The 14,588-nt window shown below is 38.4% G+C and overlaps 1 protein-coding gene across 5 annotated transcripts in view; it reads right to left on the bottom strand.

Moving 5' to 3' along the window:
* Positions 1–14,588, bottom strand: part of UBR1 (ubiquitin protein ligase E3 component n-recognin 1) — a 151,083-nt gene that overhangs the window by 122,639 nt on the left and 13,856 nt on the right. Inside the window, exon 2 of one of the 5 annotated variants that reach the window (XM_057541908.1) lies at positions 10,692–10,865. The exons of the other annotated variants lie outside the window; for them this stretch is intronic. The gene's annotated coding sequence lies outside the window, so the exon portion shown is untranslated. The remainder of the gene's footprint in view (positions 1–10,691; positions 10,866–14,588) is intronic. 5 annotated transcript variants of the gene reach the window in all.

The raw sequence follows: 14,588 nt of genomic DNA, 5'->3' as shown, positions 1-14,588 counted from the left end.
GAATTCAGCACCACCAGACCAACTTTACAACAAATGCTAAAATAACTTCTCTAGGTAGGAAACACAAAAGAAGAAAAAGACCTACCAAAAAAAAAAACCCAAAACAATTAAGAAAATGGTAACAGGAACATACATATTGATAATTACTTTATATGTAAATGGATTAAATGCTCCAACCAAAAGACACAGACTAGCTGAATGGATACAAAAACAAGACCCATATATATGCTGTCTACAAGAGACCCACTTCAGACCTAGGGACACATACACACTGAAAGTGAGGGGATGGAAAAAGATATTCCATGCAAATGGAAATCAAAAGAAAGCTGGAGTAGCAATACTCATATAAGACAAAATAGACTTTAAAATACTGTTACAAGCGACAAAGGACACTACATAATGATAAACGGATCAATCCAAGGAGATATAACAATTGTAAATATGTACACACCCAACACACAAGCACTTCAATACATAAGGCAAATGCTGACAGCCAAAAAAGTGGAAATCGACAGTAACACAATAGTGAGGGACTTCAACACTACACTTACAACAATGGATAGATCATCCAGAAAGAAAATTAATAAGGAATCACAAGCCTTATATGACACATTAAACCAGATAGACTTAATTGATATCTACAGGCCAATCCATCTGAAAGCAGCAAAATACACTTTCTTCTGAAGTGCACATGGAACATACTCCAGGACAGATCACATCTTGGATCACAAATCAACCCTCGGTAAATTTAAGAAAATTGAAATCGTATCAGGAATCTCTTCCAACCACGACGCTATGAGATTAAAAATCAATTACGGAGAAAAAAAAAACGTAAAAAACACAAACACATGGAGGTTAAACAATATGCTACTAAAGAACCGAAAGATCACTGAAGAAATCAAAGAGGAAATCAAAAAATACCTACAGACAAATTACAACAAAAACACGACGATCCAAAACCTATGGGATGCAGCAAAAGCAGTTCTAAGAGGGAAGTTTATAGCAACACAAGCCTACGTCAAGAAACAAGAAAAATCTCAAATAAACAATCTAACCTTACACCTAAAGGAACTATAGAAAGTAGAACAAACAAAACACAAAGTTAGCAAAAGGAAAGAAATCATAAAGATCAGAGCAGAAATAAATGAAATAGAAACAAAGAAAACAATAGCAAAGATCAATAAAACTAAAAGCTGGTTCCTTGAGAACATAAACAAAATTGATAAACCTTTAGCCAGACTCATCAAGAAAAAGAGGGAGAGGACTCAAGTCAATAAAATTAGAAATGAAAATGAAGAAGTTAACAACAGACACCGCAGAAATACAAAGCATCCTAAGAGACTACTACAAGCAACTCTATGCCAATAAAACGGACAACCTGGAAGAAATGGACAAACTCTTAGAAAGGTATAACCTTCCAAGACTGAACCAGGAAGAAATAGAAAATATGAACAGACCAATCACAAGCAATGAAATTAAAATTGTAATTAAAAATCTTCCAACAGGGGCTTCCCTGGTGGCGCAGTGGTTGAGAATCTGCCTGCTAATGCAGGAGACACGGGTTCGAGCCCTGGTCTGGGAAGATCCCATATGCCACGGAGCAGCTGGGCCCGTGAGCCACAACTACTGAGCCTGCGCGTCTGGAGCCTGTGCCCCGCAACGGGAGGGGCCGCGATAGTGAAAGGCCCGCGCACCGCGATAGTGAAAGGCCCGCGCACCGCGATGAAGAGCGGTCCCCGCGCCGCGATGAAGAGTGGCCCTCACTTGCCGCAACTAGAGAAAGCCCTCGCACGAACCGAAGACCCAACACAGCCAAAAATAAATAAATAAATAAAATAAATAAAGTAGCTATTAAAAAAAAAATGCTTTAAAAAAAAAAAAAAATCTTCCAACAAACAAAAGCCCAGGACCAGATGGCTTCACAGGTGAATTCTACCAAACATTTACAGAAGAGCTAACACCCATCCTTCTCAAACTCTTCCAAAAAGTTGCAGAGGAAGGAACACTCCCAAACTCATTCTATGAGACCACCATCACCCTGATACCAAAACCAGACAAAGATACTACACAAAAAGGAAATTACAGACCAATATCACTGATGAATATAGACGCAAAAATCCTCAACAAAATACTAGCAAACAGAATCCAGCAACACATTAAAAGGATCATACACCACGATCAAGTGGGATTTATCCCACGGATACAAGGATTCTTCAATATATGCAAATCAATCAATGTGATACACCATATTAACAAATTGAAGAATAAAAACCATATGATCATCTCAATAGATGCAGAAAAAGCTTTTGACAAAATTCAACATCCATTTATGATAAAAACTCTCCAGAAAGTGGGCATAGAGGGAACCTACCTCAACATAATAAAGGCCATATATGACAAACCCACAGCAAACATCATTCTCAATGGTGAAAAACTGAAAGCACTTCCTCTAAGATCAGGAACAAGACAAGGATGTCCACTCTCGCCACTATTAATCAACATAGTTTTAGAAGTCCTAGCTACAGCAATCAGAGAAGAAAAAGAAATAAAAGGAATCCAAATCGGAAAAGAAGAAGTAAAGCTGTCACTATTTGCAGATGACATGATACTATACATAGAGAATCCTAAAGATCCTACCAGAAAACTCCTAGAGCTAATCAATGAATTTGGTAAAGTAGCAGGATACAAAATTAATGCACAGAAATCTCTTGCATTTCTATACACTAATGACGAAAAATCTGAAAGTGAAATTAAGAAAACACTCCCATTTACCATTGCAACAAAAAGAATAAAATATCTAGGAATAAACCTACCTAAGGAGACAAAAGACCTGTATGCAGAAAATTATAAGACACTGATGAAAGAAATTAAAGATGATACAAATAGATGGAGAGATATACCATGTTCCTGGATTGGAAGAATCAACATTGTGAAAATGACTCTACTACCCAAAGCAATCTACAGATTCAATGCAATCCCTATCAAACTACCACTGGCATTTTTCACAGAACTAGAACAAAAAATCTCACAATTTGTATGGAAACACAAAAGACCCCGAATAGCCAAAGCAATCTTGAGAATGAAAAATGGAGCTGGGGGAATCAGGCTCCCTGACTTCAGACTATATTACAAAGCTACAGTAATCAAGACAGTTTGGTACTGGCACAAAAACAGAAATATAGATCAATGGAACAGGATAGAAAGCCCAGAGATAAACCCATGCACATATGGTCACCTTATCTTTGATAAAGGAGGCAAGCATATACAGTGGAGAAAAGACAGCCTCTTCAATAAGTGGTGCTGGGAAAATTGGACAGATACATGTAAAAGTATGAAATTAGAACACTCCCTGACACCATGCACAAAAATAAACTCAAAATGGATTAAAGACCTAAGTGTAAGGCCAGACACTATCAAACTCTTAGAGGAAAACACAGGCAGAACACTCTATGACATACATCACAGCAAGATTCTTTTTGACCCAGCTCCCAGAGAAATGGAAATAAGAACACAAATAAACAAATGGGACCTAATGAAACTTAAAAGCTTTTGCACAGCAAAGGAAACCATAAACAAGACCAAAAGACAACCCACAGAATGGGAGAAAATATTTGCAAATGAAGCAACTGACAAAGGATTAATCTCCAAGATTTAAAAGCAGCTCATGCAGCTCAATAACAAAAAAACAAACAACCCAATCCAAAAATGGGCAGAAGACCTAAATAGACATTTCTCCAAAGAAGATATACAGATTGCCAACAGACACATGAAAGAATGCTCAACATCATTAATCATTAGAGAAATGCAAATCAAAACTACAATGAGATATCATCTCACACCAGTCAGAATGGCCATCATCAAAAAATCTACAAACAAGAAATGCTGGAGAGGGTGTGGAGGAAAGGGAACACTCTTGCACTGTTGGTGGGAATGTAAATTGATACAGCCACTATGGAGAACAGTATGGAGGTTCCTTAAAAAACTACAAATAGAACTACCATACGACCCAGCAATCCCACTACTGGGCATATACCCTGAGAAAACCATAGTTCAAAAAGAGTCATGTACCAAAATGTTCATTGCAGCTCTACAATAGCCAGGACATGGAAGCAACCTAAATGTCCATCGACAGATGAATGGATAAAGAAGATGTGGCACATATATACAATGGAATATTACTCAGCCATAAAAAGATATGAAATGGAGGTATTTGTAATGAGGTGGATGGAGTCTGTCATACAGAGTGAAGTAAGTCAGAAAGAGAAAAACAAATACAGTATGCTAACACATATATACGGAATCTAAGGAAAAAAAAAAAGGCCATGAAGAACCTAGTGGCAAGACAGGAATAAAGACACAGACCTACTAGAGAATGGACTTGAGGATATGGGGAGGGGGTGGGGTGAGATGTGACAGGGTGAGAGAGTGTCATGGACATAGATACACTACCAAATGTAAAATAGATAGCTAGTGGGAAGCAGCCGCATAGCACAGGGAGATCAGCTCGGTACTTTGTGACCACCTAGAGGGGTGGGATGGGGAGGGTGGGAGGGAGGGAGATGCAAGAGGGAGGAGAAATGGGAACATATTGTATATGTATAACTGATTCACTTTGTTATAAAGCAGAAGCTAACACACCATTGTAAGGTAATTATACTTCAATAAAGATGTTTTTTAAAAAAAAAAAAACTAAAAATAGAATTACCATATGACCCAGCAATCCCACTACTGGGCATACACCCAGAGAAAACATAATTCAAAAAGACACATGCACCCCAATGTTCATTGCAGCACTATTTACAATAGCCAGGTCGTGGAAGCAACCTAAATGCCCATCGACAGACGAATGGATAAAGAAGATGTGGTACATATATACAATGGAATATTACTCAGCCATAAAAAGGAATGAAATTGGGTCATTTGTACAGATGTGGATGGATCTAGAGACTGTCATACAGAGTGAAGTAAGTCAGAAAGAGAAAAAGAAATATCGTATATTAATGTATATATGTGGAACTTAGAAAAATGGTACAGATGAACCAGTTCGCAGGGCACAAATACAGACACAGATGTAGAGAAGAAACGTATGGACACCAAGGGGGGAAAGTAGTGGGGAGGTGGTGGTGGGATGAATTGGGAGATTGGGATTGACATATATATACTAATATGTATAAAATAGATAACTAATAGGAACTTGCTGTATTAAAAAATAAATAAAATAAAATTTAAATGATAAAATAATAATAAAATGGTAGCTCTAAGGTCAACCACATCAATAATTACATTAAATTTTTTTTAATTAAAAAAACGAAGTAACGGACAAAAGATTAATCTCCAAAATATACAAACAGATCATATAGCTCAATATCAAAAAGAAACAAACAAACCAATCAAAAAAATGGGCAAAAAAAAAAAAAAAAAAAAAAAAATGGGCAGAAGTCCTAAATAGACATTTCACCAAAGAAGATATGGAGATGGCCAAGAGGCACATGAAACGATGCTCAACATCACTAATTATTAGAAAAAGGCAAATCAAAACTACAATGAGATATCACCTCACACCAGTCAGAATGGCCATCATCACAAAATCTACAAACAATAAACGCTGGAGAGGGTGTGGAAAAAACGGAACTCTCTTGCACTTTTGGTGAGAATGTAAACTGATACAGCCTCTATGGAGAACAGTATGGAGGTTCCTTAAAAAACTACAAATAGAACTACCATATGACCCAGCAATCCCACTCCTGGGCATATATCCAGAGAAAACCATAATTCGAAAAGACACATGCACCCCAATGTTCACTGCAGCACTATTTACAATAGCCAGGACATGGAAACAACATAAATGTCCATCAACAGAGGAAGGGATAAAGAAGATGTGGTACACATATACAATGGAATACTACTCAGCCATAAAAAGGAACAAAATTGGGTCATTGTACAGATGTGGATGGACCTAGAGACTGTCATACACAATGAAGTAAGTCAGAAAGAGAAAAACAAGTATCGTATATTAATGTATATATATGTAATTTGAAAAAATTGGTATAGACAATCTCATTTACAAAGCAGAATAGAGACACAGACGTAGAGAACAAACGTATGGATACCAAGGGGTTGTGGGAGTAGGTAGGATGAATTGGGAGATTGGGATTGACATATATACACTATTGATACTATGTATAAAATAGATAATTAATGAGAACCTACTATATAGCATAGGGAACTCTATTCAGTGCTCTGTGGTAACCTAAATGGGAAGGAAATCCAAAAAAGAGGGTATATATGTATACGTATAGCTGATTCACTTTGCTGTACAGTAGAAACTAACACAACATTGTAAAGCAACTATACTCCAATAAAAAATTTTTTTAAATGACAGTGAGATACCCCTATATAACCTAAATAAAAATTTGGCAATACCAAGTATCAACAAGGATACAGAAAACTGGAAAAGGAAAGTGCCGGTAGGAACTCAAAATGTTATACATCCACTTTACGAAAGAGTTTAGCAGTTTCTTACAAAGTTAAATATATACTTACTATATGACCCAGCAATCAAACTCCTAGTTATCTACCCAAGAACTTATGTTCACAAAACACTTGTACGTGAAGTCAGAGCATTTTATTCATAATCGCTCAAAACTAGAAAAGATTCAGTTGTCCTTCAACTGGTGAATTATAAACAAACTGTTTGTACATCCAAACCACAGAATACTGCTCAACAATAAAAGGACTGAATTATCAATGCATGCAACATCAAAAGAAGTCAAACTCAAGAGGCTATGTACTACTGCCTCTTAGCAGTTGGGACCATGTTCATGTTGTCAGCATATCTGTGAACTGAGCAAAGCCCACCTCGGTGCCAAATTCCTGATTCCCATTATAAGTGGGTTGGTGTTTTTCCTTTTTTGGCTGTGCTGCAAGGCATGTGGGATCTTAGTTCCCCGACCAGGGATTGAACCCATGCCCCCTGCAAGTGGGAGTGCAGAGTCTTAACCACTGGACCACCAGGGAAGTCCCTATAAGTGGGTTTAATAGACACTATATGCAGATTTCAGTAACACCACACTTATCTTCAATCAAACAAGAGAGCTTTCTAAGTATCAAGAAATGCCCTGTTAAAAGACTTTCATGGATTACTCGTTGGCAATTTGGCCTTAAATGTGAAGTGACTACCTCAAACCACCCAGCCAGCTCAACATTTTTAATGCCACTCAGTAACAGCAGGCCTAAAAGAGAGGTAGGAGAAACAGAACTCTCTAGTATCAAACCAACATTGGCGACGGAATTGCAGTTAATATCCTTCCAATTAAATTAATACTGTTCATTTGAAATATGTTGGCTTTCTGGTTTTATTAGAATTTCATGTTTGTTTTATACTTACATTAAAACTGTAAGTATAAGGCATTCATACTAGTTTTAAATTTGTACACATTTAAGTTATATTATAAAAACAAAATTTTTTAAAAGGCTATATGCTATATAATTCCATTTATATAACATTCCAGAAAAGGCAAAACTACTAGGATAGAGGATAGCAAAGTGGTTGCGAGGGGCTGACTACAAAGTAGCAGCAATGTAATTTTGAGGGCAATGGAACTGTTCTGTAGTATCTATTATGGTGATGGTTACACAACTGTTGGCAACTGTCAAAACTCATAGAACTGTACAATAAACAGTTATTTACTTTATGTAAATTTTCACAGTGAATAAAAAAGAACATAGTTTGAAAATGAAAAGGAGAAACAGGTTGAGAGAAAATATTTGCAATAATACATTCCCCCCAAAGATCAGGGATGAGGCAAGGATATCTGTTCTCTTCTATTCAATATTGTACTAGAGGTCATAGCTAGTGAAATAAAACAAGAAAAATAAATAAAAGGCATGATGATTGCAAAGGAAAAAATAAAGCTGTTTCTATTCACAAACAATATGATTACTCTTCATAAAAAACTCTAAGGAATCAATTAAAAAACACACATAAAACTTGTAAGTGAATTGAGCAAGCTCATTAGATATAAGATCAACATATAAAAATCAACTGTATTTCTATACACTAGCAACAAAAAATTGGAAAATGAAATTTTTTAAAATAGCATTTACAGTAGCATCAAAAACCATAAAGTACTTGGGAGTTAATTTAATACAGATTGTGAAAAACCCCTACACTGAAAACTACTAAACATTATTGAGAGAAATTTCTAAAACACCTAAAAAAATGAAGAGCTACAACATGTTCACTGCTTAAAAGATTCAATACTGAGATGTCTATACTTCCTAAACTGATCTACAGATTCTACACAATCCCAGAAAGCTTTCTTGTAGAACTGACAAGCTGATTCCAAAATGAATATGGAGGGAATTCCCTGGCATTCCAGTGGTTACGACTCGGCCCTTTCATTGCCATGGCCCAGGTTCAATCCCTGGTTGGGGAACTAAAATCCCACAAGCTGTGCAGCACAGCCAAGAAAAAAAAAAAAAGAATACGGAAATGTAAAGGACTTAGAAGGGACTTAACACTACATGATTTCGGGACTTACTATAAAAGATATACGAATTGAGACAGTGTGGAATTAGCACTGAGATAAATATATTTATCAATGGAACTAAGAGGGAGTTTAAAAATGAATCCACACATATAAAGACAATTGATTTTTTAAAAGGAACCAACATAATTCAAAAAAGACAGCATTTTCAAAAACTGGTGCAGGAGTAATTAGATATCCTTATGGAAAACAAAGAACATCAACCCGTACTTCACACCACACACAAAAATTAATTCGAGGGCTTCCCTGGTGGCACAGTGGTTGAGAATCTGCCTGCCAATGCAGGGGACACAGGTTCGAGCCCTGGTCTGGAAAGATCCCACATGCCGCGGAGCAACTAGGCCCGTGAGCCACAATTACTGAGCCTGCGCGTCTGGAGTCTGTGCTCCACAACAAGAGAGGCCGCGATAGTGAAAGGCCCACGCACCGCGATGAAGAGTGGCCCCCACTTGCCGCAACTAGAGAAAGCTCTCACACAGAAACGAAGACCCAACACAGCCAAAAATAAAAAAATAAAATTAAAAAAATTATAAAAAAATTAATTCAAAATGGATAAAAGATTTAAATATTAAAAAATAAAACTGTTGGGACTTCTCTGGTGGCGCGGTGGTTAAGAATCCACCTGCTAATGCAGGGGACACAGGTTCGATCCCTGGTCCAGGAAGATCCCACATGCCATGGAGCAACTAAGCCCATGTGCCACAACTACTGAGCCTGTGCTCTAGAGCCCACGAGTCACAACTACTGAAGCCCACAAACCTAGAGCCTGTGCTCTGCAACAAGAGAAGCCACCACAATGAGAAGCCCGTGCACTGCAACAAAGAGTAGCCCCCACTTGCCACAACTAAAGAAAGCAGGCGTGCAGAAACGAAGACCCAATGCAGCCAAAAATAAATAAATAAAATAAACAAATTTTTTTAAAAAATAAAATAAACCTGCAAAATTTCTTGACAAAAACATAGGAGAAAACTCTTTGACATCCTATGGGTGGGCAAAGAGTTCTTGGACAGGGCAGAAAAAGCACCAACCATGAAAAAAAAAATGGATAAAATTTTTTATTTTAATCAAAATTAAAACCTTCTGTTACTCAAAATGAACATGAGTAACTGTTACCCAATACTGCTACACACTGTGCATTTTTCAAATTTTTCATACAACCAAATACTGAAAGATGAATTTTAGAATGGATCTATATTAAAATGAACATGCCCCTATTTCTTAAATTTAGCTACCCCTTCTATGAAATTACACAGAAATAGGAGGAAACTAAGAAGTATATTTATCATACACTAACCCAACTTGCCAATTGAGCATAGGGCACCAACCCATAGCTATCTATGGTAGCTAAGGTCCTGGCCCTTTTGGCACAGGAACACCCTTCTGCCAAGATGTGAGACTGATTATTCAGGCCACTGGATAGTGTTATCTAGGCAAAAAATTACCAAAAGAATGAAGGAATCCTAGAAAAAATAATAGGGATGGAAAATTAGGACTCTTCAGTCTGTAAAAACAAAGGCTAGATAACGTTTATAAGATCATAAAGAGTTTCAACACGGTGAACATATACTTGTTCACTATATCTTAAAGTAAATTAACAGGTGTCCCCTTGAAGTGTTAAAAAACAATTTTCAGGGCAAAGAAAAGGAATGAGAATTCTATTCAGCTATGATAAACTAATAAAACTTGTCTAAGGAGTTTTATAACCTGACATATAATTAGAAACAAGAATTTACAAGGCGGGGAGACCTTCAAGATGGCAGAGGAGTAAGACGTGGAGATCACCTTCCTCCCCACAAATACATCAGATATACATCTACATGTGGAACAACTCCTACAGAACACCTACTGAACGCTGGCAGAAGACCTCAGACTTCCCAAAAGGCAAGAAACTCCCTGTGTACCTGGGTAGGGCAAAAGAAAAAAGAAAAAACAGAGACAAAAGAATAGGGTCAGGACCTGTACCTCTGGGAGGGAGCTGTGAAGGAGGAAAAGTTTCGACACACTAGGAAGCCGCTTCACTGGTGGAGATGGGGGGTGGCAGGGGGGAAGCTTCGGAGCCACGGAGGAGAGCACAGCAACAGGGGTGCAGATGGCGAAGTGGAGAGATTCCCGCACAGAGGATCAGTGCCGACCAGAACTTACCAGTCTGAGGGGCTTGTCTGCTCACCCACCGGGACGGGTGAGGGCTGGGAGCTGAGGCTCAGGCTTCGGAGGTCAGATCCCAGGGAGAGGACTGCGGTTGGCTGCATAAACACAGCCTGAAGGGGGCTGGTGCGCCACAGCTATTCGGGAGGGAGTCCGGGAAAAAGTCTGGAACTGGGTAAGAGGCAAGAGGCCATTGTTTCGGGGTGAGTGAGGAGAGGGGATTCAGAGCACTGCCTAAACGAGCTCTAGAGACAGGCAGGAAACGCTAAGGCTGCTGCTGCAGTCACCAGGAAGCCTGTGTGCAAGCACAGGTCACTATCCACACCTCCCCTCCCAGGAGCCTGTTCAACCCGCCACTGCCAGGGTACCATGATCCAGGGACAACTTCCCCAGGAGAACACATGGCACACCTCAGGCTGTTGCAAGGTCAGGCTGCCCTCTGCCGCTGCAGGCTCGCCCCGAATCCGTACCCCTCCCTCCCCCTGGCCTGAGTGAGCCAGAGCCCCCTAATCAGCTGCTACTTTAACCCCGTCCTGTCTCGGTGGGAACAGATGCCCTCAGGCGACCTACACGCAGAGGCGGGTCCAAATCCAAAGCTGAACCCCAGGAGCCGTGCGAACAAAGAAGAGAAGGGGAAATCTCTCCCAGCAGCCTCAGGAGCAGCGGATTAAATCCTCACAATCAACGTGATGTGCCTGCATCTGTGGAATACCTGAATAGACAACGAATCATCCCAAAATTGAAGTGGGGGACTTTGGGAGCAACTGTAGACTTGAGGTCTGCTTTCTGCATCTAACTTGTTTCTGGTTTTATGTTTATCTTAGTTTAGTATTTAGAGTTTATTATCATTGGTAGATTTGTTTATTGATTTGGTTGCTCTCTTCCTCCTTTTTTTTTAATATGTATAGATATATATATTTTTTCCTTTTTCTCTTTTTGTGAGTGTGTATGTGTATGCTTCTTTGTGTGATTTTTGTCTGTCTTTGCTTTTATCATTTGTCCTAGGGTTCTGTCTCTCCGTTTTTGTTTTTGTTTTAGTATAGTTTTTAGCATTTGTTACCATTGGTTGATTTGTTTTTTGGTTTGGTTGCTCTCTTCTTTCTTTCTTTCTTTCTTTCTTTTTCCTTTTCTTTTATTACTTTTTAATTTTTTAATTTTTAATAATTATTTTTTATTTTAATAACTATTTTATTTTATCTTATTTTTTTCTGTCTTTCTTTTTTACTCCCTTTTCTTCTGAGCCATGTGGCTGACACGGTCTTGGTGCTCTAGCTGGGTGTCAGGCCTGGGCCTCTGAGGTGGGAGAGCCGAGTTCAGGACATTGGTCCACAAGAGACCTCCTGGCTCCACGTAATGTCAAACGACAAAAGCTCTCCCAGAGATCTCCATCTCAAAGCTAAGACCCAGCTCCACGCAACGACCAGCAAGCTACAGTGCCGGACACCCTATGCCAAACACTAGCAAGACAGGAACACAACCCCACCCATTAGCAGAGAGGCTGCCTAAAATCATTACAAGGTAACAGACACCCCAAAACACACCACCGGACATAGTCCTGCCCACCAGAAAGACAAGATCCAGCCTCATCCACCAGAACACAGGCACCGGTCCCCTCCACCAGGAAGCCTACACAACCCACGGAACCAACCTTAGCCACTGGGAGAAGACACCAAAAACAGCAGGAACTATGAACCTGCAGCCTACGAAAAGGAGACCCCAAACACAGTAAGTTAAGCAAAATGAGAAGACAGAGAAATACACAGCAGACGAAGGAGCAAGGTAAAAAGCAACCAGACCAAACAAATGAAGAGGAAATAGGCAGTCTACCCGAAAACAATGTCACAGTAATGATAGTAAAGATGATCCAAAACCTTGGAAGTAGAATGGAGAAAATACAAGAAACATTTAACAAGGACGTAGAAGAACTAAAGAGCAAACAAACAATGATGAACAACACAATAAGTGAAATTAAAATTTCTCTAGAAGGAGTCAAAAGGAGAATAACTGAGGCAGAAGAACGGATAAGTGACCTAGAAGATAAAATAGTGGAAATAACTACCGTAGAGAAGAATAAAGAAAAAAGAATGAAAAGAATTGAGGACAGTCTCAGAGACCTCTGGGATAACATTAAATGCACCAACATTCGAAGTACAGAGGTTCCAGAAGAAGAAGAGAAAAAGTAAGGGACTGAGAAAATATTTGAAGAGATTTTAGTTGAAAACTTCCCTAATATGGGAAAGGAAATAGTTAATCAAGTCCAGAAAGCACAGAGTGTACCATACAGGATAAATCCAAGGAGAAACATGCCAAGACTCATACTATTCAAACTATCAAAAATTAAAAACAAAGAAAAATATTAAAAGCAGCAAGGGAAAAACAACAAATAACATACAAGGGAATCCCCATAAGGTTAACAGCTAACCTTCCAGCAGAAAGTCTGCAAGCCAGAAGGGAGTGACAGGACATATTTAAAGTGATGAAAGGGAAAAACGTACAACCAAGATTACTCTGCCCAGCAAGGATCTCATTCAGATTTGATGGAGAAATTAAAACCTTTACAGGCAAGCAAAAGCTAAGAGAATTCAGCACCACCAAACAAGCTCTACAACAAATGCTAAAGGAACTTCTTTAGGCAGGAAACACAAGAGAAGAAAAACACCTACAATAACAAACACAAAGCAATTAAGAAAATGGTAATAGGAACATACATATTGATAACTACCTTAAATGTAAATGGATTAAATGCTCCAACCAAAAGACACAGACTAGCTGAATGGATACAAAAACAAGACCCATATATATGCTGTCTACAAGAGACCCACTTCAGACCTAGGGACACATACAGACTAAAAGTGAGGGGATGGGAAAAGATATTCCATGCAAATGGAAATCAAAAGAAAGCTGGAGTAGCAATTCTCATATCAGACAAAATAGACTTTAATATAAAAACTATTACAAGAGACAAAGAAGGACACCACATAATGATCAAGGGATCAATCCAAGAAGAAATAACAATTGTAAATATTTATGCACCCAACACAGGAGCACCTGCATACATAAGGCAAATGCTAACAGCCATAAAAGGGGAAATCGAGAGTAACACAATCATAGTAGGGGACTTTAACACCCCACTTTCACCAATGGACAGATCATCCAAAATGAAAATAAATAAGGAAATACAAGCTTTAAATGATACATTAAACAAGATAGACTTAATTGATATTTATAGGACATTCCATCCAAAAACAGCAGAATACACTTTCTTCTCAAGGGCTCATGGAACATTCTCCAGGATAGATCATATCTTCAGCCACAAATCAAGCCTCAGTAAATTGAAGAAAATTAAAATTGTATTAAGTATCTTTTCTGACTACAATGCCATGAGACTAGGTATCAATTACAGGAAAAAAATCTGTAAAAAATACAAACACATGGAGGCTAAACAACACTGCTAAATAACCAAGAGATCACTGAAGAAATCAAAAAGGAAATCAAAAAATACCTAGAAACAAATGACAATGAAAACACGACGACCCAAAACCTATGGGAGGCGGCAAAAGCAGTCCTAAGAGGGAAGTTTACAGCAATACAATCCTACCTCAAGAAACAAGAAACATCTCAAATAGACAACCTAACCTTACACATAAAGGAATTAGAGAAAGAAGAACAAGAAAACCCCAAAGTTAGCAGAAGGAAAGAAAACATAAAAATCAGATCAGAAAGAAATGAAAAAGAAATGAAGGAAACGACAGCAAGGATCAATAAAACTCAAAGCTGGTTCTTTGAGAAGGTAAACAAAATTGATAAACCATTAGCCAGACTCATCAAAAAAAAGAGGGAGAGGACTCAAATCAATAAAATTAGAAATGAAAAAGGAGAAGTAACAACAGACAC

This window comes from Balaenoptera acutorostrata, chromosome 3 (assembly GCF_949987535.1).
Source record: "Balaenoptera acutorostrata chromosome 3, mBalAcu1.1, whole genome shotgun sequence".
Classification (NCBI taxonomy): Eukaryota; Metazoa; Chordata; class Mammalia; order Artiodactyla; family Balaenopteridae; genus Balaenoptera; species Balaenoptera acutorostrata.
The sequence above is the reverse complement of the archived record's forward strand: the minus strand, read 5'-3'. Positions and strand labels throughout refer to the sequence as shown.